This window comes from Triturus cristatus, chromosome 1_2 (genome assembly GCF_964204655.1).
Source record: "Triturus cristatus chromosome 1_2, aTriCri1.1, whole genome shotgun sequence".
NCBI lineage: Eukaryota > Metazoa > Chordata > Amphibia > Caudata > Salamandridae > Triturus > Triturus cristatus.
The window spans coordinates 949,075,880-949,100,155 of NC_140580.1; the positions used below are offsets into that span (position 1 = coordinate 949,075,880).

A 24,276-nucleotide genomic window follows, 5' to 3' on the forward strand; every position below is an offset into this window, starting at 1 on the left:
TCTTGTGATGTTTTTAGTAAAGATACCTTATTTTTCTAAAACTGGTGTGGAGTAAATCTGTGGTGTTTTCACTGTGTTACTGTGAGTGTTGGTACAAATACTTTACACATTGCCTTTGATAGCCTAGACTGCTCAGGCCAAGCTACCTAGAGGGTGAGCAGGGGTTATCTTAACAGTGTATCCCCCTTTCCCTGACTAGAAGCAAGGGTCCCTACTTGGACAGTGGTACCTACCCTGCCAACTAGAGACCCCCAGATCTAACACACACATATACCGACCCCCTGCCAATTGCGCCGCCATTTTTTTTTCTCTTTTTTTTTCAAATTCGGGTGGGCAATTGTGCCTCCCCAGGAAAAGCCAACGTTTCTTTTTTTTTTTTTTATTTGCCCCCGAGGGAGAGGCTGGCCCATTCCAACGAGGACCGACTCCCCCAAATCCCTGGTGTCTAGTGGGGTTTCCTGGCCTTGGATTGCAGTGCTGCCGTGATCCAGGGCCAGGAAACCCTTTCAGGAAGGCCTTGTTTTAAAAGGGAAACTCTCCCCTTTCAAGCGAGGCCTCCCTGAAAGCTGGGGAAGCCCTTTTCAGTCTGTTTTCACCATCGGAGTTGGGCACTGCCTTACCTGCTGCTTTCTTGGCTCCGGTGGGGAAAACTGTGATGTCAGAGCGCATCCCAGTGCACTGATGTCACAGATGGGCGGGAGAGAAACGGAACAACTTCCGCTTCTCCCCGGGGAAAAAAAAAAGAAACTTTATAGCTAGGATAATGCAGATTGCGCCTCAATAGATCTCATTATTCTCATATAATAAATGCCATTTCATAGGAATGAGATCATTACTACAGCATGCCTATTGTAAACATGGAAAGAGTTTAGCTGCACCTAATGAAATTGGTGGGCTTGGGATCAAATAGACTTATTTCTTTACCTACAAACCTGCGGGTACTATGCGGGTATATTGAATATGAAGGGCTTATGGACTACAAGTGATCTGTACCTTATTTGAGGACATGTACTTATAAGGTTGTTTGTTTACATACATTTTTGTACAGTTGCTGGAATGAGATTGCCTCAGTATGGGATATTGATGAGTCTAACCAACGATTTACTTTTATGTATCAAATTGATGATGAAGGATATAAATTGCAATTATAAAATGCGGTATGAATGTTACGCTCTTGTTGGTACTGCACTCTACTTATACAATAGAATATACTTGTTAATGGTCCGCTGCCTTTCGTATGATGTGATGATTGGACAACAATATATGATATTATTTGTAACTGGTGATTTGGGTGCTAAATGATGTGTAAGGTCCGTCAGTATCATTTGAGTGGAGTGGGTTTAACCATTACTTTTAAGTAAGTGTATATAGATGATTTTTAATGTGTATGTATGGATTTTATTGTAGCCTTGAAGAAGTTCATAGAGAATGAAACGTGTTGGCTTTGGTTACAAATTCACATTTTAGATTAACCTTTGACAAAATGGTGTCAAGGCCAATTTTTTACGGAGACAATCACTACTCGGAGTGTTAAATGGTCTAGTGGCAGAGACCAATGCTTAGCAGAACCATTTTAGGGAACAATCTTCCCTATCCTTCTCCCTATCTCTTCTGCTCTCCCTTCCTCTCTCCCTGCCTTTTTCTTTCACTCCTGTTCACCTCCTTGGATCTTGATCCTCTCTTTCTCTAGTTTCATCACAATTTCTCTTTGCCGCCTCTTTCTTTTACACTCCTCTCCACACACTCTTTTTTCTTATACCTCCCTTTCTCTCCTCCCACCCACCTACAATATTCTTATACATTTACTCTCACTCACCTCTCATGTTCCTGTTCTTTTTCACCCTCTCCTGTATCTCAGATATATCCTGTCATATTTACTCCTGTCTACCTTGTCACCGCCTAGGGCAAGCGCAGGTATTTTTACTACCTTTCAAGAAAATTCATTTTCCCCTGCAACCCACTCTAGCAACGGTGCTATACTTGTTACTTGTATTGGTGATGTGCTAGTCCCTGAACGAGGACTGCCAGGCATCGGTCTGTGCTTCCCACAATTCCCTCTCTGTCTTTTAAACTCGCCCTATCCTCCTGTTACACACAGATGCACCACAGCCTCACCTTTCTCACCCTCCTCATCCCTTTTCTCTATCTTGTGTATCCTCCACTCAACCCATCTAAGTTTTTTTCACATTTCGCTCCATTTTCTGACAACCTGATCTTGCTTCTTCAGCCACACTTTCCAGTGGCTCACTACATACACACAACTCAATTTTTTCATCACTCCCCTCATTTTATAGTACGCGCACAATGAAACACTCACTCCCCCTCACTTCTGACACCCCTCAGCGCCCACTGGCCCCAGAATATCCAAGCATTGGTTATGTTCTTCGTCGATGTTTATCGACGTTCTTGCAGCTTCCCTGGGTCCAAGGAGACAAAGAGGAGGAGACCCCAGGGACGCCGCCTTATATACCAAAATGAGGTAAGTTTCAGTTTCCAAACGTGTACCCACATGTCATCGAGAAATCTGACCAGCCAAACCAGCCCCTCCAACTGAAGCTCGGTTTCATGGCGCGACTAAGGGCGACCTCCACTAGGCGAGGGGGGCGCCTAGTCAATACTTTTCTCAAAATATCCTTTTTTCCATCTTCTATTATTGTCTTCTCACATCTTTCGGAGCTCCTCCTCTCTCCCCCAGTCACTTCTTGCTAATCTGCTCTCGGTCTTACACACACTGACATGCATTTACTTTCTCTCACTGCCCTCTGACTAAAAACGTCCCCTCTCTCCCACACACACACAATACCTTCTCTCACATTCAGCTTTCCTCATAAACCCTTCCTTTACACCAGTTTCCTCCCCCCTCTCTCACAGACCTTACCCTCCCTCAAACCCCGCCTTCTCTCTTGCATGCTACTTCTTTTTCTCATCTTTTTTTCTCACATACACGTTCTCTCTGTATCATCCCTATGGCTAGTGTTGAATCACATTTTTACAAATATTACTCAACAATCTGTGTTTCACAATAAAGCAATATCGGCCTAGTAATCGTGCTGTTGATGTCAGTTCAGCAAATCATTCGCAGGACTGTAGACGTAATTCAATGCTGCGATGATTTGAAGATGAAACATGACTAGATAGTTGTACACATGAAGCAAAAAAAAAAAAAAATTGGTGCCCTTTTCAAACTGTTGTACCTGTGTGGATTATTTTATTTGTCTGATGCCAGAGTTACCCTTTCGAGGTGTAGCCATGTGGGCCAGTGTTATTTGGAGCAGCCCAAGTAATTCTCCTGAAGTCGGACAAATACCTGTATGTGTTGTTGCATCTCTTCACATTGCTGAGACACCACCGAGCCTGCAGGCTTACTTTCATGAAGCTTGGATAACGGTCAAAGGATGTGGCCATTCCAACGAATGAAGGTAACAACCCATTCCTTTAAAAACAGGATTTGAGAGGATGGTGACGTCACTTTCTGTCACATCACTTCCTGTGATGTCATATTACGACGTTGTACTTTGCTAATCTAACTAGTCCAGGGCTCGAGTCAGGGTACCACGCGGGTGGACGGCGTACCCCTACTTATTTTACCGGGAGCTCGATAACTGGAGCAAATAGAGCCACACATTCACTCTTTGGCCTCTCTGTGGCAAGACCGGAGCTCATTTAGAACGCTGTTCACGCGCTGGCTTCTCTGATGCAATCGCATCTAGGGGGTGAGCGAGGGGAGGCAATGAGTCTGACGGTGCAAGCCCCCTTTCGTGACGTCACTTCCTGTCGTGACGTCAGCCTCCCTCCACTTCTTTTTTTTTAGGACTTGTGCCCTGAACTAGTCCCCCCACTCGTATTTAGGACTTGTGCCCTGTTTATTGCACTTGTATTCGAATATTTGACCTGCCTGTAGCAAACTTTCTAACCCAGTGAGCTAGGACAGTGTAATTATTGCAATGTGAGACCCGAAGGTTATAAACTGTATTTTTATGACATGCACATTAACCCACAGAACTATGAATCCAGATTTCGTGTAATCTGTCACCCTGGAAGAAGAATAAATTAACCTGGCCTGCAGCGCTGGGTATAACAAAAGGTTTGAAGTTAGCTGCCCTCTTCCTCGTGCCGTAAACAGTTCTGACAGACGAGTATAACGCAGGGCCTCTTTAGCGCCGGTGGCGCCCAGTGGACAATCTTTTTTGGAGCCCAATTCGGATTCTCAGTCAGTGCTTTAAATGGGCCGGTACTCACATAGTACCCCCAGGGGCACCCCGCTTTCCCCCTCCCCCAAATTAGGTTACCCAAAGAAGACACAAGAAACAGTTGTAAATGGGTAACAAATGCTGCAGGATTTATTACATAATTCCAGGATATGTAATAGGTGGGTTATCTTACGGGCGATCCAAGGGCAGGCGGCCATCTACTTCACCTGCCCCGCCTGATGAGCCGGGCAGCACGGGAACGACCCGCAAGTGCTGCCCCCCAAGTGATTCTTTTTTCGATCACGTGCCGTTGAAATTCTACTCACACCCCCCCTCTCGGGGCGGAGCGTCGCATAGCAAGCCCCCGGTTGTTCAGGCCCACAACCGCCCGCAGGCCTAGCGGGGCGCCGACCGGCTTCCGGGACCTCTCTGGAGGCTCCTCGTTTTGGCTCAGGCACCACGTGGTGCCGCGCAGAGGTACCCTTTGTACCGGCCTGCTTCCAGATCGCCCTGTAACTCCGCCTGCAACGAAAAGAAAAACATTAAAACGTTCAGCCAAAAACCCCACCCCACCACACCACGCCGGGTAAGCGGTAGGGAGGGTAAAAAGGCGAGGTGGGCGACAAAGAGGTCGCCAGTGAGGGTGGGGGAAGGCTAAATAGCCTTCCCCTCACACCTGGGCCCGGAAGTGACGCGCCTTGCGCGTCACTTCCGGCCCCCGACACAGAGGGGGGGCAACAATCAGGATCCCTGCCCCCGCCCCCCCCGAAGGAGGGAGTGGGGAGGGGTGACCGGGGCCCCGGGGCCACTAAGGCGCTGACCGCCGAGTGGCCCCCTGCGGGGGCCGCGGTCAGCGGCATAGTACCCCCAGGGGCACCCCGCTTTCCCCCTCCCCCAAATTAGGTTACCCAAAGAAGACACAAGAAACAGTTGTAAATGGGTAACAAATGCTGCAGGATTTATTACATAATTCCAGGATATGTAATAGGTGGGTTATCTTACGGGCGATCCAAGGGCAGGCGGCCATCTACTTCACCTGCCCCGCCTGATGAGCCGGGCAGCACGGGAACGACCCGCAAGTGCTGCCCCCCAAGTGATTCTTTTTTCGATCACGTGCCGTTGAAATTCTACTCACACCCCCCCTCTCGGGGCGGAGCGTCGCATAGCAAGCCCCCGGTTGTTCAGGCCCACAACCGCCCGCAGGCCTAGCGGGGCGCCGACCGGCTTCCGGGACCTCTCTGGAGGCTCCTCGTTTTGGCTCAGGCACCACGTGGTGCCGCGCAGAGGTACCCTTTGTACCGGCCTGCTTCCAGATCGCCCTGTAACTCCGCCACAGCCCTGGAGGCGGCTAACCGTCGCAGCCAGGGCCCCCCACCAACCTAGCTCTTTACCTGCTTCGCTTAAATCCAATACAACAGGTCCATGCCTATTTGGGAGAGGTGTACTCCATCCAAGTCGAAGTACCCCTTTACATTCCCCCGAATCATCTCATGGCGAATAAAGCCCAAACCCCTTTGGGCGGGACTCAAACCCTGTGAGATCCCTTATAACCACAGGCCCAAGACATACCAGTGAGCTATAGCTCCTGGATTGTAGATGGCCCCATCTATGTCCCCAATCCCTAGACGCTATCCCAATCGGATAGGGTCTGTTGAAATAGGGGGGCCTGTGAAGATGTGCGATAACTATTCGCCCCCCAGCGGGAAGGTTACACCTATTCACAATCCTGGGCCTGCCCGCTTTGACTATTATGACGAGAAGGGTTGCTTAACATTTGTACAGTCCCCTCAGATAGTTAACCTGGGGCACAGGAGTGCACCTCACTGCCAGCGCTTGCCCATGGGCAAGGGGCGACTCTTGCCCCTGCCCACCATCCCTTATACCTTATAGGAATTATGCCCCTACGGATCCCTCAGTGATGATCCCTTAGGCATACCAGCTTCGGGAATCTGTTTGGCTTAAGCGTTGCGCGCTGTCATAATGTCCCCTTTTATTTGCCCCGCTGACACCCCAGATATTTGGACAGCAGCACCAGTCTCCTGCAGCTGCCGTACGCGACCAGTGATTCCGGTGGGGGGCGCCACCAACCGCAATGGTCCCCCAAGCATTACGGAAAGCCCATTTTTACCTGGGCCTCTCTCCAATTGATGGTGATTACACCCAGCTGAAGGCCAGAGGCCCGCCTAAGGAGCCTATGCACTTGTTTTGCTACCCGGCTCCCTTGTGGGAGGGCCACAGAGTTAGGGCAACGCGTGTGCTCCCAGGGCACGGTGCTGCTGGAAAGCAGATATCTGATACTCACACACTGGTACCTTATCCGTTGCTAAATGCCCTACTGCAGGAAGTTTCCCAAGAACCGTAGACTTCGCGGTCCCACCTAACTTGATCCCATCACCTGGGGGGAAACCAGTGGTGGCAGGACCTGAATGGTAACTCCATCCCGGCGTAGCTATCGCTTATTTGTGCCGCCGAAGCAGGCAATGCCCCCTTAGTCTCAAGTTCTACCCCTAGAGGATAACCTTGGGAGCAGACAAGTCTGTGGGAACCAACCGGAAACTTTGGTGCAAATACCGGCCCTATTCTGAACGTAGCGAGTGCTGCACGGTCAATAATGCCCTGATGCCCTGGGGCTCTACGTGGTCTTTACCAAACTTTGAACGACCGCACACTTGCTATATAACAACCATACCACTCCTCCTGCAGGCCTAACTCTTGGTTATGGTGCCCAGCTCAGTGTTCTGCAGGCCAATCGGCTCAGAGGTAAACCACGGGTTGCAATCCGCTCGCGAGCGGCGCACCCGCCACCACTTGGACAATCACGCCGGTAACCTTGTGCCGTGATTTAGGCCCTAGTGATGCGCTATGTGGTGACCACTTATTCTTTTGCCGCTATGTCAGAGCGTCCCCGAATTCAATGCGATTGGGGCGCTGAGCTGCACCCATATCTAACCCATCTAGTGGCTCAATCCAGACTTCCTTTAGCCTTAGATAATAACTACCATTCTATCTCGGTTGCGTTGCCCTGCCCGACTAGGCACCCACCCGGGTGTCTAGGTTACAGTTAGATATGTGTGAGTTCCCCATGTCAGTGACCGTTGAAGGCGGCCCACATAAGCATGTTGGCGGGGCCCGTTGCGGGCTTAAGCATACCTCTTTTAGACTGTCGGCAGCGACCCGTGTTTAACTGTTACTAACATGGCAATGACAGTTCTACGTTAGGACTATCCCCACACTGGTCCACCCTGCCCAAGGACAGATGCACCTGGGAGGGCGAGGCCGTAAGCAATGGGGGTGGGTAACGAGACAACAATGATAAGCGACCCAAGCCCCCTTTCAGCAAAAGGTTGGAGACGAGCGACACGTGATCACGTGTGGTCAGGATCGGACTGCGCGACCCTTACTGTAATTAGCCCTTATATGTCGCGCGAACTCGATCCGAAGGTAATGGCGCGCCGGTCATGAGCACCGTATATACATACATCATCAGGCACGTGGATAATAATTATCTGGCCAGAGTCACCGCGTGACCCGCCCGAAGGTGTTGGGAGTGCAGAACATGAGCCCCGTATTTACATACCTTATTCGGGCACGGTCGATTAGTGATTAGCTCAAACCGTACGGCGCACCAAATAATTAGAGCGCCGGACACAAGCACCGACCAAATAACCCGTTCAGGTGCAGGAGGAATCGTAATGCCCGGGATCGCCTAATGCGCGCGAATGTGGGCACGAGCAACTTCTTGTGAGTAATACATGTACCTGTATCATGTGTCTGCATCATAGGAAGCCAGCCACCACATGTTGCCTATTTATCTAGCGCGCGCTCGACCGGAAGGTATTGGTGCAAATTTTGTGAACAATGCCTGCACTTGTATCAAGTATCTTCCCTATAGGAATCCAGCACATACATGTTGCATATTTGTGTCGCGCAAACTCGACGCCAAAGGTATTGAAGCGCTGTATATGAGCACCGTACTTACACAAGCCGGCACGGGGAGAATAGGGGATTCGTACCATATAACACGATCGCCGTGCCCGGCCACACGAGCACCGCACCAGATTAACCCTTGCGGGGCGGGGGGGATTAGTAATACCCGTAATCGCGTGATGTGGACAGTGCATGTCTTGGTATCATGTGTCCGCCTTATAGGAAGCCTGCAATTACATGATGAATAGTTATATCGCGCGAACTTGACCGGAAGGCATTGGAGCACTTTAACATGAGCACCGTATTTATATTACCTCTTCAGGCAGGGGGTGTTTACGACATTCATACCATATTACCCGCTCCCCGACCGAACCGCGCGAGTCCCGCACCAGATTCTCCATTGAGGTGCGGGGGGTTTATTAATGCCAGTAATCGCGTATGTGAAAATTGCATGCACTTGTATTATTTATCTGCCTTATAGGAAGCCAGCAATACATGTTGCATAATTATATAGCGCAAGCTGAAGGTGTTGGAGCGCCTTACCTGAGCACCCTATTTACATTACACATTCAAGCACGGGGAGCATACAAGATTCGTATCATACTAAACAATCCCCGTGCCAGGTCCATTGTGCCTGCCGCACGCAGCCCACTGCATGCCCCCCCACCCTCAACGGCAGCGTAGCCGACGGGAGGGGGGCGATAACCTTAACCAGGGAGCGCCACATGTGTTGCACCTCCCGCGATCAGCGGGGACCCAGGCAGCTCCCGGCCGTGCAGTGCTGGTGTCTTAGGGCCGTGAACCCCGCTAGTCTCCTACGTGCTCGAGTATATGGAGCAAAATCTTGCGAGCAATGCATGCACTGGTATCATGGATCTGCCTATATAGGCAGCCCTCAATTACATGTTGCATATTTATATAGCGCGAGATCGACCTGAATGTATTGGAGCGCTTTACATGAGTGCCCTATTTACGTTACACATCCAGGCACTGGGCGCTTAATTCAAAATACAATATTACGTGATCGAGTGCTACTTCTACTAGTCCCTTTGCAGGCTGACTCGTCAACAGTCTGCATTAAATCACAAAGTAGAGACTGTTGATTTCACCAACGACCCAAAAATGTACATCTTAGCGTCCAACCATCGCATCGTAAAAGTTAAATATTATGCATGTGCAGATGCAGATTTAAAGTGTATTGGGTTCCGAGTTGACAAGAAAGATTACAGCGATGTCGCCTTCTATGCAGGCAATCCTTGGTCACCCCCTTTGCCCAGCCCTTTCAGCGCCTTATATGTTTGATGGTACTAGTGTTTGAACACTACGCCCTCTAGCTACCAGGTTTGCATTTTGACGTTTTAGTTAGGTCTTTACAAAGGATATATGCCAAATAATCACTATTTATTAACTACATCTTTGTCGATTCGTAACTTTCGGTAAAACTGAACTCCTCTCCACGGGGCACCCTTGAAGAAGCTACATACCCAGCTCTATAACCCTAGCCAGTAGAACCCATGCGAGGACACATGGATAAGCACTATCTCCAAATGAGATAATATTCTGGCCTGACGTCATTTCCTGACAATCCATTGAGTGCATTTCATTGCGGGGAAAGTATCAGACAGGTGGATAGCAGTGGCGGTAAATACTACTTCAATGGAGTGCGGGCATCGATCCCGCCACCTCCCGCGGGCCGAGCAAGTGCGCCGCCATAACGGAACTGCCTCCCCAGCGACACCATGCACCTTTTCGAGTCTTTTGTCTATCAAAAGCCACTCAAAACTTTTTTGGGTGATTTGGCATAAGTGACAGGGTTCCATTTCCCGTGATACCATGCACGGGCCATTAAGCGTGGCACCAACAGACACGTCGTACACTGTATGGTACCTATACCGCATTACCTTTGTGGTATTGGTGGGTGGCTTGCCGTAGTACTGACCAATACTAAATCAGGAAGCCATGCACTAAGACAGCAGCAGCAGAGCATGCAGCCAGTTCAGACCGGGAATATAACACGTATATATCACAGGCAAATGGGGGATAGCGCGACTAGGGTTCCCGCCTAACTCCAACCCGTGAAGACACCTAGTTCAACCCCTGCCATTTCCGACGACCGGATAAAGAGAAGGGCTCATAATTGCATATTATATAGCGCAAGCTCGACCCGAAGGTATTGGAGCGCTTTACATATTACAGTGTTTACATTACAGATTCAGGCACCGATAAAGAGAAGGCTTCTTGAAATCAAGTAATTTGCTCATATAATATAGCGCAAGCAATACCCAAAGGTATTGGAGCGCTTTACATAGTACCGTGTTTACATTACCGATTCAGGCACCGATAAAGAGAAGGCTTCTTGAAATTAAATAATTTGCTCCTATTATACAGCGCGGGCTCAACCCGAAGGTATTGGAGCGCTTTACATATTACAGTGTTTACATTACAGATTCAGGCACCGATAAAGAGAAGGCTTCTTGAAATTAAATAATTTGCTCATATAATATAGCGCAAGCAATACCCAAAGGTATTGGAGCGCTTTACATAGTACCGTGTTTACATTACCGAATCAGGCACCGATAAAGAGAAGGCTTCTTGAAATTAAATAATTTGCTCCTATTATACAGCGCGGGCTCAAACCGAAGGTATTGGAGCGCTTTACATATTACAGTGTTTACATTACAGATTCAGGCACCGATAAAGAGAAGGCTTCTTGAAATTAAGTAATTTGCTCATATAATATAGCGCAAGCAATACCCAAAGGTATTGGAGCGCTTTACATAGTACCGTGTTTACATTACCGATTCAGGCACCGATAAAGAGAAGGCTTCTTGAAATTAAATAATTTGCTCCTATTATACAGCGCGGGCTCAAACCGAAGGTATTGGAGCGCTTTACATAGTACAGTGTTTACATTACAGATTCAGGCACCGATAAAGAGAAGGCCTCTTGAAATTAAGAAATTTGCTCGGGATCCCATAACGGACGCGACCCCGGGACTCAAAACCCTGGTATCATGCAACAGAGGCGGCAGCGCAGGCGACGGACCCCATCCTCTCCCCTTATTTCGAACAAGGGCCCGTTCTACCCGCTCTCGAGAAGCATTTCGGGCCATTCGACGAAACAACTTATGCAATGACGCATTGAAGAGGGGTGCTCGCATAAACATACCTCAGAGGGACTGTCCCGCTGCGCTACGGTTGAATGTACACAACCGGTAGCCCCCTGCAAATACGAAAGGTTCTTTGCGAGAAATCGCAATTACGTGGAGAAGCCGTGGCTCGAACCCGGGGCCTGTACCTACCAAGCATACGCGCTACCCCTGAGCTACATCCCCTCATTGCGACGTTAGTGCAGCAGACGACACCTCCTCGCGGCCCCCCCCCCCCGGACAGTATCGCACCTGGGGGGCCCAGTAAAGGACGGCGCCACGGCCGCGAGGCACGCAACCTTCCTCGTCGACAGCGCACTATTATGCCCCGGAAAACGAAGCCTGCTGCCTACCCCCTGCACCCTCGGCGGCCGCGCAAGCAGCGTGAGGGGGGGGTGGAGGATGACTTCCCTTAAATCAATAAAGCACTATATGGGAATCGGACCTGTAACCAGCAGGCAACATTACCATGGAGCCCGCGTGCTCCGACCACCGCGAGGCACGCAACCTTCCTCGGCGACAGCGCACCATTATGCCCCGGAAAAAGAGGCCTGCTGCCTACCCGTCCCCCCCCCCCCCACGCCGTCGGCGGTCGCGCAAGCAGCTTGAGGGGGGGGGGGTGGATGCTTCCCTTAAATCAATAAAGCACTGTATGGGAATCGGACCTGTAACCTGCAGGCAACATTACCATGGAGCCTGCGTGCTCCCACTGATCTGTCCTACTAGCTTATTATGTGGAGGCGACCACGAGGCTCGAAATTCGCCCCGGCACCCCCGGACGGCCTTGCGGCAACCAGCCCTCGCCCGACAAACACTCAAGCAAAGACCATTGTAAGATATATCTACACGCACGCAGTGCATGGGAATTGAAACCGCAGCCCTGCGAGTAATAATCGCGGACCTACTTGAACCCAGTCAAGAGATTTGAGCCTGCAGGCGTGCACATAAGAGTCTCCGACCTTAACGGTAGGCCACAATAATTGAGTGCGCGGGGAGGGTAAGGGAATCGAAACCCCTGCGGCCCTAGCGCGATGTAGGGTGATAATTAGCACGGGATGGCAGTTCGAAGCGCGGGCGAAAATCTCGGGGGGGGGGGTGCGGGCGTGATCTCGCTACCATTAAAATTGATCCCGCTACGCTTCCGCCCCTGTACTGCTCATAGCCGCCCACTCAAAACGCCAATCATGCCTGAATCTTGCGCCCCCTCCGCCCGTGGCCATCCGAGCCACAGGGCCCCGTCCTCCTGGTGCTGCCCAGGGACAGGGCCGGGGCGGAGTGGGAGCAGCAAGACTCACCGTAGATCTGAACGTGACGACGACCGAAGCGGCGTGGATCCGGGGACACGGCGACGAGACAGGACCGATGATAAGGCGAGGTGGGCGACAAAGAGGTCGCCAGTGAGGGTGGGGGAAGGCTAAATAGCCTTCCCCTCACACCTGGGCCCGGAAGTGACGCGCCTTGCGCGTCACTTCCGGCCCCCGACACAGAGGGGGGGCAACAATCAGGATCCCTGCCCCCGCCCCCCCGAAGGAGGGAGTGGGGAGGGGTGACCGGGGCCCCGGGGCCACTAAGGCGCCGACCGCCGAGTGGCCCCCTGCGGGGGCCGCGGTCAGCGGCAGGTACGGAGTTCCGGCACTTCTTACTTTTAGCACTCTGAGTACCGGCACTTGTCTACTGCCGAGGAGAGTACCGATACTCAAACGGTAGGCGCATTGGCTGCTTGTGCTGGTGACCGGACTGACAGTCAAGGCACTTTTGTAGCATGACTGGTGAGCTGAGCCCCCGCTGAACTATTCAGCGGGGAGGCTCATTTGCATAACGTCAGGTGTTCACCATCCTGCTGTTGCAAACACAGGATCGAGGCAGCCAGCTGACAGCGCAATTAAGAAAGCAAAGGAAGGTAAGGAGGTTAAAATGGCATTAATCCTTTAATTCTTTTGCGTGAGTGGCTTATGGTTGCCTGTTTGCCAGTGCTTTTTTGTGTGAGGAAGAAAGTGAGAGAAAGGGAGAGATTTGATACACTGTTGGGAGGTATATTAAAGGAAATGTGTGGAATGCTGTGTGTTTGTACGTGTGTACGCTCGAGAATATATTATGTTGTGCCAAGCAACAGCAAGTAACAGTATGGAAGCTGCAAATATTATGTAACAAGGAAATGTTAAAACATCACTGCATTGTACTGTCGTTTTGTGTAATGAATTAACCTGTTTTATTTATAGAAACGCATTTGTCATGTGTTTTGGTATGTGCTGCAACTAGTATTGAGGTCAATAGGTATCAGCATGTCTTATTCTTAGCCCCGCCCATTCGCCCCATTTAAATGAGTATCTGCACAATTTTTTCCCATTTAAAGCACTGCTCATTACCACTGGCATAAGTGCCTTGTATCTCTCCAATCATAAGTTATTGGTAAACACAGCGCCCCACTGAGGTCGGCGCCCCTCCAAGGGTCAGCGCACTGTGCGCCCGCACCAGTCGCACTGCCCTAAAGCCGGCCCTGCTTGCCATAAGTAAATAAGGCATCACGTTTTCGAGTTTCCTATCAAGCTGACCTCACTTTGTGTCTCTGCCTCTTCGTAATGCACACCCAGACACCCTGGCAAAACACCCACAATGCAATCCACCACTATTACGTACAAAATTGGACGTGCGGTAGGTAGACATGGAAAGGTATGTGTTGTGTCCAATTGTCCTTAGGGGAAAACCCTACTCTACGTGAACGTGTCGTCTCCACGTGCCAACGCTTCCTGTGGTGTCTTCTCGGAAGGGGCGCCCTGCCACCATTCTCACTTCCCATCAGGTCAGCATTACTACTTGCTGTATGAAATTACATGATTGCGCTGCAGAGACTGAGGGGGTGAAAGAGGAACTCCCGGGGAATATTACACAACCCCCCTGGTCTGACAGGAGCAGTCAGTCGGAGGCTGTCTGAGGAGCGCTGCGGTTCGCCCTGAAACTGCTTGTTGCAGAGTCACTAAGGCTTATTCAGGTACTTCTGTTCAGAATTCAAATAAAGTTGTTTTTTTTTGATGTGCATAAACAGAGGAAAAATATTTAAAAATACCAAGTAACTATGGAAACTGCCAGCCCATGTATTGTTGTTGTTGTTGATGTTGTTGTTTTTGTTGTTATCATAATCACTGTCATTACTTCTAGATACTTGAGGAACTAAAACTTCTAATGATCAAATCCTTTGGTCCCACTCCAGCTGTTTGTTGGTTCCTGGGGTGGTTACTCGTCTCCCCTGTGGGGTTTGCGTGCCCATTTTTATCTGGTTCATTCTGCGAGTCCATGCTACTTATGCTGCTTTCTCGCCCTTCCTGATTGGTGTCCCTGGCCATTCCTGAGGTTGATTAGGCTTAATTTTTAATACTGCTTCTGGTTGCTATTGGTAGGGTTCATTAGCCCGATCTGCTCCATTTTGGACAAACCCAACTCCAGTTTAGGAAAAAGCGGAACACACACCTCCTCAAAGAACAATACATCTCAATGCAGTAGCTTTCCAATTCCACTTTGAGGATCTAGGTTCCTCGTCAATCTCTTATTGACTGTATCTTTGCCTCTGACATTGTACTGTACAAATACAACATATATACAAACATTCTGGTGACGTTGGCTCTCCTGTCCTGATAAAGTTTGGTGGTGTTTGTTTGTCCCATCTCAGGAGAGGATGCTGGTGCCTTCAGGCAGTGTTTGTGGAACTTCAAAGGGTTTGCAATCCTTATATACTTTGATAAAGTATAGAGTACTTCATTGATTAACACTTCTGTTTACTATGAAATAACATCACCCTTCATGAGTTCTCCTAATTGTCATCCGGTGTTTCACAATATTCTTATCGCTTCTTCAGGGCTTCACATTTAAACACTGAATCCATTCTCCCAATTAGAAGTCACAGGCATGGCATTTTGTTCTTTCATCAGCATGGAATATTCTTAATAACTTGTCCCACCAGGGTTATCTTTCTGATCAGGTTACTCTCGTTAGTTGCAAATGGGCACGGTAACCCACGGGTAATCAGAAGTATTAATTAGCGAGGCTCCTATTTTATATTGAAACACATTGCGGTGGAGTATTGAATGACATCAATTTAATTACACTGGAAATCACTTAATTATAGTAGAAGGATTGAAAAGATATTCAAGTGCTCCTAACTCCTCATCCTGCAATCAGTGAGATAAGCACAGCGGGCAACACATTGTTGCGTTTTTGGTGGTATGGCGTTCTTCACATTCATCGTGCCTTTAGTTTTATATATTCTCATGGCTGTGTTAGCTGTTCCCTCCTACTAGTGCTTTTTGATCCCTAGTCGTGGTGTTTGCTGATCCCTCTTGTTGGTCTGTGGAAATCCCCCTGGGTGATCTTTGTGGATCACTCCTTGAGATATTTGGACATCCCAAATGGTAGTATTCGAAGGAGTACCTTGTGGTGATGGCACGGACTCTTCCTGGTTGTGTTTGCTAGTTGCTACTGTCTGTTTGCTATCCTATACTGGTTGCCTCAACCAATGATTTTCACTCTTTCTACATGGTGGTGTTTGATGGTCCATTCAGATTGAGTTTGTTTACCCCGTTCTGGGATGCTTGCTGGTTCATCATGGTGACCTATTCATGCTTGCTGGTCTGTTGTGTGATGTGTTCAGGTCCTCCCTGTTGAGATGTATTTATTCTTTCTTTGGTGTCTGCTAGTACCTCCAAGTGGACATTTGGACTTCTGGTGATTTTGGTATTCTATCATTAAATCATTTGATGATCCATTATAATGGTGTTTGCTGGCCCCTTCTGATGAAGATTATTGACCTCTGTTTGTTGTGTTTGTTGGTTCCTACATTTCTTGTTTGCTGGTGGTGTGTGGTGCCCCCTATCTCCCCGTTATTTACTGGTGCCTCGGGTGGAGTTTAGTTCCATTTTCTAGTGGCTTTCCCGGCCTAATAGTGTTTAATTCATCAAGGCACTTTGCTGCTCTTTCCCGGTGAGGTGTTCAGGTTTAACTCAGTGGTGCTTAATGGTCGTATGACGTGGTGTTTACTAGAACAGCCCTGGAGTTTCGTAGTTGCTGGTCTCTTCTTCTCTGTTTCCTGGCCTGTCTTGGCTTTTTTATGCTATACAAAGCCTGTGTTTCGGGGCTTGTTGTACTTTTTCTGGCCAATGACTTGCCTAGCTCCACTTATGAGAAAGCTAATTTTCTTACGATGGGTTTGAAGTAATTCCTGAACGTGTGTTTTTTCTACACTGTGATTCATACCCAGGGGGACTGATGTTCCCGACATCAGCCGTCCGCTGTATACCCATTTCTTCACCCAAGGTGGTTATTTGTATTAAAAGAACAGGAAAGTCCTTTGTGGTCACAGATATTAAGGTGACATCGTGATGTGCTGCTTGTTCATAAACACATTGTCATCTTTTCAGGCGATGCCACCTGAAACGCATAAGTGACATTTGAGTTCTTGATTGGGCTCCACACAACTTCCATATTTTCAAGTCCTCATCGACTGATAGACTTTAAAACAATACTTTTGAAAAGTTTCTTGTGACATCAAAAAACTTAGTATTGCTCTATTTTTACTTACCTTTTCTAAGCAAGACGAAGTAAGTTTTATAACGGAAGGACATAAATCGGTCATTATTTGCTGCGTGAGATCCAAACCAAGTTCGGATGAATGGAAACATATCCGACATTGCATCCTTTATAAATCTGATCCATTTTAATTTGAAGCAGTTCCCTTCCTGACCCTTCTTCTGGCGTTTGTGAAGTCTCTTCGGAACTCTTGATAGCATCAGCCTTTCATAAAATGTAGCTAGTAAAATTTAACAAGTATGTGGTTTATGCCAACGTGGCTTTGCCTTTCTATTTCCAGGATAGTACAATTTGTCTATTAGCAAGTGAGGTGTCGGAACAACAATTAGATGTATGACCCTGAAATAGCTGGTGATACATGTTATAGTTAAACTTATTTCCAGTAAAATTCAGCTAAACTTATTTCCTGTAAAATTCAGCTTGCTGTTTCTAAATAAAATCTATTTGAAAACAACACTGACAAATCCAGAGGTTCACCCCTTTAATCGGAGAGTGCCTTCACATTGGCTCTGTCAGTTCTGGTTGGTGTTGACATTAGCGTTTCCCTGCCTTGTATTTTTTATTTTAGCATATGCGCTGTAATATTTCCTCTCACTGTGTCTGTATGGGAACGTATGTGGTCATGGGTGTCAATGTGCCTGTGTTTATGTGCCTACACTTACAGACATGGAACGGCATGGTGAGCAAAAAAACGATGGATTTAGGTCCAGATCTCTGTACTGGGGTGAATGTATGACATTGTTCTGCATTCTGTCGATCAACTGTTGTTTTTGCATTTGTCACCCCGAGTGGGACGGGTATGCCCAGACGTGGGTCCCGTGCTCTCCATGCCACTGGAATCAGGCTATCCTGGCTGAAGAGGGGTGAAACCCCGAAACTGGTCCTAGTATGCTTGTTTCCAGTCCAGGGAGCACCTGGCTTGGCAGTTCGGGCTGGGTTGTTCCCATGAGGCACAGGGTCAAGTCTGATTTGCATATGGCTGGGTTCAAACTGGAACGGCATGGTGAGCAAAAAAACAATGGATTTAGGCCCAGATCTCTGTACTGGGGTGAATCTATGACATTGTTTTGCATTCTGTCCATCAACTGTTGTTTTTACACTTACAGACGGGCAGAGAAGGGAAGATCTTGGAACGCGGATCCGTGCAGGACGAATTGATACCGCAGCTAGGACGCGGTCCTCTACCTCGATCTAAGGGGAATCACCACAACACCCAATGGGTTGGATTTAGAGATTTAGATTCAGCACGCACATAGGTATAGGGAATCCAAAATAGTTTTTCTTCATTTGCACCTCAGATGCGTATCCCACTTGAGTGTAGGGTAGAGGATTTATGTTCTGGTCCTGAAGAAACACCACGGATCCCGTTGGGACTATAAAGGCATGAAACGTGTCGACCTAAGTATAAAGAAAAAACCCTAATATTGACCACGGTTCATAAGTCTCCTAATGACAGTACTGACATCTTTGTTTTTATCCCTACCAAGGGTACCACTTGATTAAAAATTACACGGCACACCGTAGGTAGTTTTAATACACTATTACACACACTACCCTACTTTCACATTCCAGCACTCACCAAAACGGCAAGCAGTTTAGATCTCTGATGAAGAGCCCTCCTGTAGGGCCCGTGGGGCATTGCAGCCAGGGCTGAACTGGAAACAAAACCGTTCCTGGCAAAGTGCTCGCCCCCCCCCCCCCCCCCCCCGGGGGGTGCGGCCGAGCTCTTAACCAGGGCCGGTTTTCGGCCGATTTTGTTACAGGGCTGATTATGCTGCAAAAACGGCTGTGTAACAAAAACTGTCCCCAGGGGCCCAAAACCGCCCCCATCCGTGCGGCCGACCAGGGGACTGCCAGTCTGACCCTGATTGCAGCGCTGGCCCCACGAAGAGCAAAAGCCCAAAGATGAAGCATGACATCCATTTGGGTGTGTAAGGACTTTATCTTAAAAGAGGATGTCTCCCCAGAACCAATTGATATTCCAACCTTCCCTTTCTTCTACCTTCCCCACTTCAGGAACAGCCTCCCTATATTTGTATGAATATTTAGAGTTAGGAGCATGGGTGGCGGGACCTTTAATAGCTCCTGGTCCTCCCTCTTGATTGACTGTGTTTGTGTGCTGTCAGTCAATGTACCTGTAAGTGTGACAGTGTGTCTGGTATTAGGCAAGACTTTTTGAAATTTGTAAAACTTATAGGGGCTCTAAACCAGCCCTCTGCACTTATTGGTCTGTTGTGTCATTCTTATTTTTCTTCCACACTCTACAAGCATACAGCATGGGGCAACGAGCCAGCCCACTTCAGCCATTGGATAACTTCACTGTGAGTGATGGCACCCCAGCTCTCTCTTCATCCATTGGTTTGGTATGTTGTTATGCCATTCACATGTTTCTTCTGCCCACTACAGCATGTAGCATGCGGCAACGAGTGAGCCCATTTCAGCCATCGGCCAACTTCACTGTGAGTGATGGCATCTTGCTCTTGCACAACGTGCACTTACACAGAAATATTAGGCCTCTTTAGTGCCAGAGCCTAGTGGCCCAGTTTGTGCTTGTGATGAAACAAAAATGGGCAAGACTGTTTGAAACAAAAATTGATTTTGTTATAAGTTTTTACAAAAACCATTACAAAACAAAAACTCAGTGGCAAAACAAGGTTGGCAACCAATGCTAGATATATGGGCTTTGCAAATGCTTGTTTGTGTTTGTCATTTTGTATGTGTGGTTGTTAGCATTTATATGCGGTGCCACTACACCTACTGTGCTAATGATAGTGGTGGTGCCCCTGAGCTAGGTGCAGGCTGGAGTGAGCTCTCAACACCAGTGCCACTGGACTTATTTCACTGATGATAGTGGAGCTTCTCTGTTAGGAGCAGGCTACAGGGGGTTCCTCACTCCACAAGGCACTGTTGTCGTTTAACTATTGCACCGCTGATAGCTGTGTCCCTGTGCAGGGTGCAGGCTCCAGTGGGCTCTTCATGCTCTGGGGTCCCGGTATCACTGAAGTAGATGCATTAACAATAGCTGAGCCTCGGTGCTCTGGGATAGGGCAAGGCTCAGTGGGCTCCCTGCACTTTGTGTCCTGATATCACTCTACCTGCTGCACTAATTACATCTGTGCCCATGGACTTGGTGCAGGCAGTAGCTGGCTCCATAGATCCTGGACCCTGGTGCCATTGCACCTGCTGCACTATACATAGCTGTGCCCCTGAGCTGTGAACAAGAGGCAGTGGGCGTCTCAAACATGTGGACCCTGGTGCCACTGCACCTGCTGCACTAATGACAGTTGTGCCCCTGTACTCGGAGCTGGAAGCATTGGGCTCCTCAGACCATTGGGCACCAATGTCAATGACCTCCCTGCACTAATGATATTTACACCTCGGTGTTGGGAGCGGGCTGTAGTGATCACCTAGCAACACTGGGCCCAGGTACCACTACCCCTGCTGCACAAATGAAGGCTATGCTACTGTGCTGGGAGCTGCTTGCAGTGGGCTTTTGCCCTTGTGGGCCCCAGTGCTGCGCTTATGTTGACACCCTGTGCTCTGTGCTGGGAGAAGACTGCAGTGAACTCTACACACCCGGGCCCAGGTGCTGCTGCACCTGCTGCATTAATGAGTGCTGTGCCCCTGTGCTGGGAACAGATTGCAGAAGGTTTCCCCCACCCCTGCATCTTTGGCACTACTCCACTAATGATAGCAGCACCCCTGTGCTGGAAGCAGAAGCTGCAATGGGCTCTTCACACCCTTGGACACCAGTGACACTGCACCTGCTGCACTCATGAGAGCCCTGTCCCTGGACTGGGAGTGGGATGCAGTGGGTTCCTCACACCCCTAGACCCTGGTACAACTGCACGTGCTCCCAATGCTTAATTTGCTAAATTAAGTGCCATGGCTCTCGTCAGGAGGCCACAGCAGCTTGCACCACATGCCCTTGCTATGCTATCAATGATAGTAACAACACAAATACTAACCATCACACTCCTTTAAGTGTGACAATTCGGACTATTTCAGGCCTCCAAAGCTATACGAATGACAGGTAATAGTCATTTTTAATGTCTATATAGACTTAATAATTACCTGTTGTTGAGGTCATCTCTAAATTAGCCAGACAGTGCCACCTTGTGACAGACTGTCACAAGCGCCTGTGTTGACAATTAAATGCCGGTGCTGAGCACCATAAACCACCAGCTCAAATTAAGCTTTGCCTGCTGCACTAAAGATAGTGTTGAGTTTTAACGGGGTAACCCACGAAAAACTGCCAGACCTGGGTCAGTATTACAGTACAATAGAAAGCTGGTCGTGGTAGCAACTTTTATATACAAACAAATAACGAAAAAACATTCACCACTGCTTTTTGTGATGCTCAAATCAGGTTTAATTCCAAAATTGAAAGGCATAATAAAGTCAAAGCATTTCTTAATGGCAACACAGTTGCTCCAATAGATAGCAGTGCAATAAATATTTACAGTGCAGTTGGTGTGAGGGAAGAAGAAAGAGTAGGGTAGATGGTGGTGAGTCTGTGAATGAAGGACAGGGTAAAGGTATAGTGACATATATACATCATTTATGCATGGAGTAAAACCTTTCCAGCCTAACAGAGGTCAATTGTTCCTGGATGAAGACATAGCTCAAATGTACACGTTATTCAAGGCTGAGAAGGGAACCGGTCGCCAATAAGAAATTGACTGGATTGGTTCCCTTCTGTGAGAGATTCATGACCTCGCAAGCTACCTTTTCCTACATAGAGCTACGTACAAGCTTTAAATCTTCTTGAACGCACACTGACCGTGCCTTTTCTACAATTGCTCTTCTCAGCCTTGTCCTGACGAAGACCCCAACGTGAGGACATAATTTACCCTCAATTCTAGGGGTCGAGACGTTGACAACATACAACCCCACCACAAGCTCAAAGGATAGTCTGTGACGAATAACGTGTACATTTGAGCTATGTCTACATCTAGGAACACTTTTATCACACTGCTATCTATTGGAGCAACTGTGTTGCCATTAAGAAATGCTTTGACTTTATATTGCATTTGATGCCTTTCAATTTTGGAATTAAACCTGATTTGAGCATCACAAAAAGCAAGAGTGATGAATGCTTTTTCGTTATTCATTTGTATAAAAAAGTTGCTACCACGCAGGCCCGGTTCTAGAGGGTGTGCCAGGTAGGCCAGGCCCACCCAAGGAAGCTTCTGGCCCACCCAAGGCCATTCAAAAGTCAAAAAACAGGTCCACATACCAGGACCGACATTCCTGCTGGCGCACAACCTGAAAGGCTGATACAGATTGGCTGTGACTCTCAGCAAGCCACAGTGAGGCCGGTCCATTGTCATGAGCAGAATGACAATGGGCCGACAGAGGAGGCACAGCATGGCGCATCTCCTCCCATCCCAGGCCCCGGGTGGTGACGGAGTCCTCGGGGAGCTGCTGATGCTTTTGAGCAGTACAGGGGACGTTGACTTTAGTCCCTCGCAGCAGGCCACAACGATCGGTAGTAAAGCTACAGGGGGAGTTTGGGTGGGGGGTGGGGGGCTAGTGCCAGTTGTCTTGGTTTAAAATACTGTGCAGTGACATACCAGCAGTAGATACCAGATGTGGATTGGAAGTTTCATTCTAATGAAATTCCATCTGTTTATGAAATGGGGAGGGTGCTGTGCACCGCGAAGAGCAGTGGAACTTCAGAAATAAAATGCACTTTGTCAAAATCGGATTTTCCTTTTACCCATTTCTGGTCATATTTTTTTTCAAATGTAAAGTTATATCAGATAACTTTACATTTGAAGAAAAATATGACTAGAAATGGGTAAAAGGAAAATTCGATTTTGACAAAGTTTTAGTGAAATCATTAATTAACCTTCAATGCTGGGGCAAAAGGAGAGGCGAGAGGAAAGGAGAGACAAAGAGAAAAGGAAATAAGAGACGGAGTGGGGAATAGAGACAAATGGAGAGGGGAAGAGGAAAGAGGGAGAAATGATTGATGAGAGAAAAATAGGCTAGAGTGGAGGGGGGAGGGAAATAATTCTAGAGAAGCACATTAAGTGAGAGGGAGAAAGAGAGGGAAACAACAAAGGAAAAGATGAAGTGAGGTCAAACTAAGTGGAGAGAAGGGTGGAACAAGAGATTGGAAAAGGTAGGGTAGGAAACAAAAGGGGAGAGAAGGGCGATGGCAAAGGGAGAAACAGAACACTGGATGACAAAGTGGAGGATGGATGCAGAAGAGGGTGTTAGAAGTTTCCTGGTCAGTAATAAGAAAAGGGTGGAGCAAGGCCTCACAAACACTTCCTATTCTGACGTCCCAGCAGCCCACAGCCTGACTTAGAGGTTTGCAATACCTACAGGTAGTGCCACATCTAGTGTAAAACCCAAGAAAGGGATATACTACCCCTTCAAGAAAGGGATTGTATAGTAAAAGAAATGACACCTGCAGATTACCCACTGTTTCTAACAATTTCTCCAGAAATAGGTGGATTTTCCTTTACCACTCAACAATAAAGCATACTTTTGGTCTGATCGCTACTAGAGTTAGAATAAGTCCCCTACACTTTCCTGAATAACCTTTGGAAGCTGCAGACCTGAAAGCACTCATAAGGACAGGAATCTATTTAATGTCTCCAGAAAACGGTCTTTTGCAAATGTCAAGGTTTGATAAAAACAAGTTGTTTCTGACAGCAACAAGTCAGTAAATTGGCCACAACGAAATATAACGGGTAAAGGGAAATGAGGGTAACTGGCATGAGAAAACACAATTGAAGAATGGGAGAATTTTTCAGACCGAAAAAACAACTGACGTAAAACTCGAAGAGGTAATAGAAATAGAGAAAGTGGGGAAGAAGGACATGGGAGGTAGAAAAACAAAGAAGGACAGAGTGTATGTGGGAGATAGAGGAGTGAGAAAGAGGAGGAGTTTACAGACTAACAGAGAGAGAGAGGGAAATAGTGCAGGGGTGATGGAAATGGGGAAAATCAGGGCAACTACAGACAAAGAGAGACAGGAAAGAAGAAGTGGAAAACAAGAGAGGCGGAATAATGGGAGGGAGAATGATATAGGAAGGGATTAAAATAGAGGAATTTGTAGAATGACAGAAAGACAGAAGGCGGGAGACAGAATGAAAAGTTTGTATGATATATGGACAGACATATAGAAACATAGAAAATCTTATAGATGTGGTGGGTGAGAATGTTAGAGTGCAGGTGAAATGAGAGGAAAGAAATGAAAGAGAGGGATAAACACTAGCAGGAGGAGTGAAGGACTAGTCGTGTGTGTGGGGGAGCGAAAGAGAGAGCAAGGGCACAGGTAAAATACATACAATGAAAAGAATGACTGTAGTTGAAGTGGTTTCTTTCAGCATGTCAAGCAGATTCAGATCATGTCACTTTCCACAGTATAAAAGTCAACAAGTAATAAGCTCTGTTACACCCCCTAACACATCACAC

The 24,276-nt window shown here is 48.0% G+C and overlaps 1 protein-coding gene across 2 annotated transcripts in view; it reads left to right on the forward strand.

Annotated features, from left to right (window-relative positions):
* Positions 1-24,276, forward strand: part of LOC146868420 (lysophosphatidic acid receptor 6-like) — a 162,695-nt gene that overhangs the window by 98,463 nt on the left and 39,956 nt on the right. The window contains exon 1 of one of the 2 annotated variants that reach the window (XM_085609974.1): positions 14,142-14,254. The exons of the other annotated variant lie outside the window; for it this stretch is intronic. The gene's annotated coding sequence lies outside the window, so the exon portion shown is untranslated. Of the gene's footprint in view, positions 1-14,141; positions 14,255-24,276 lie in introns of those variants that run through there. 2 annotated transcript variants of the gene reach the window in all.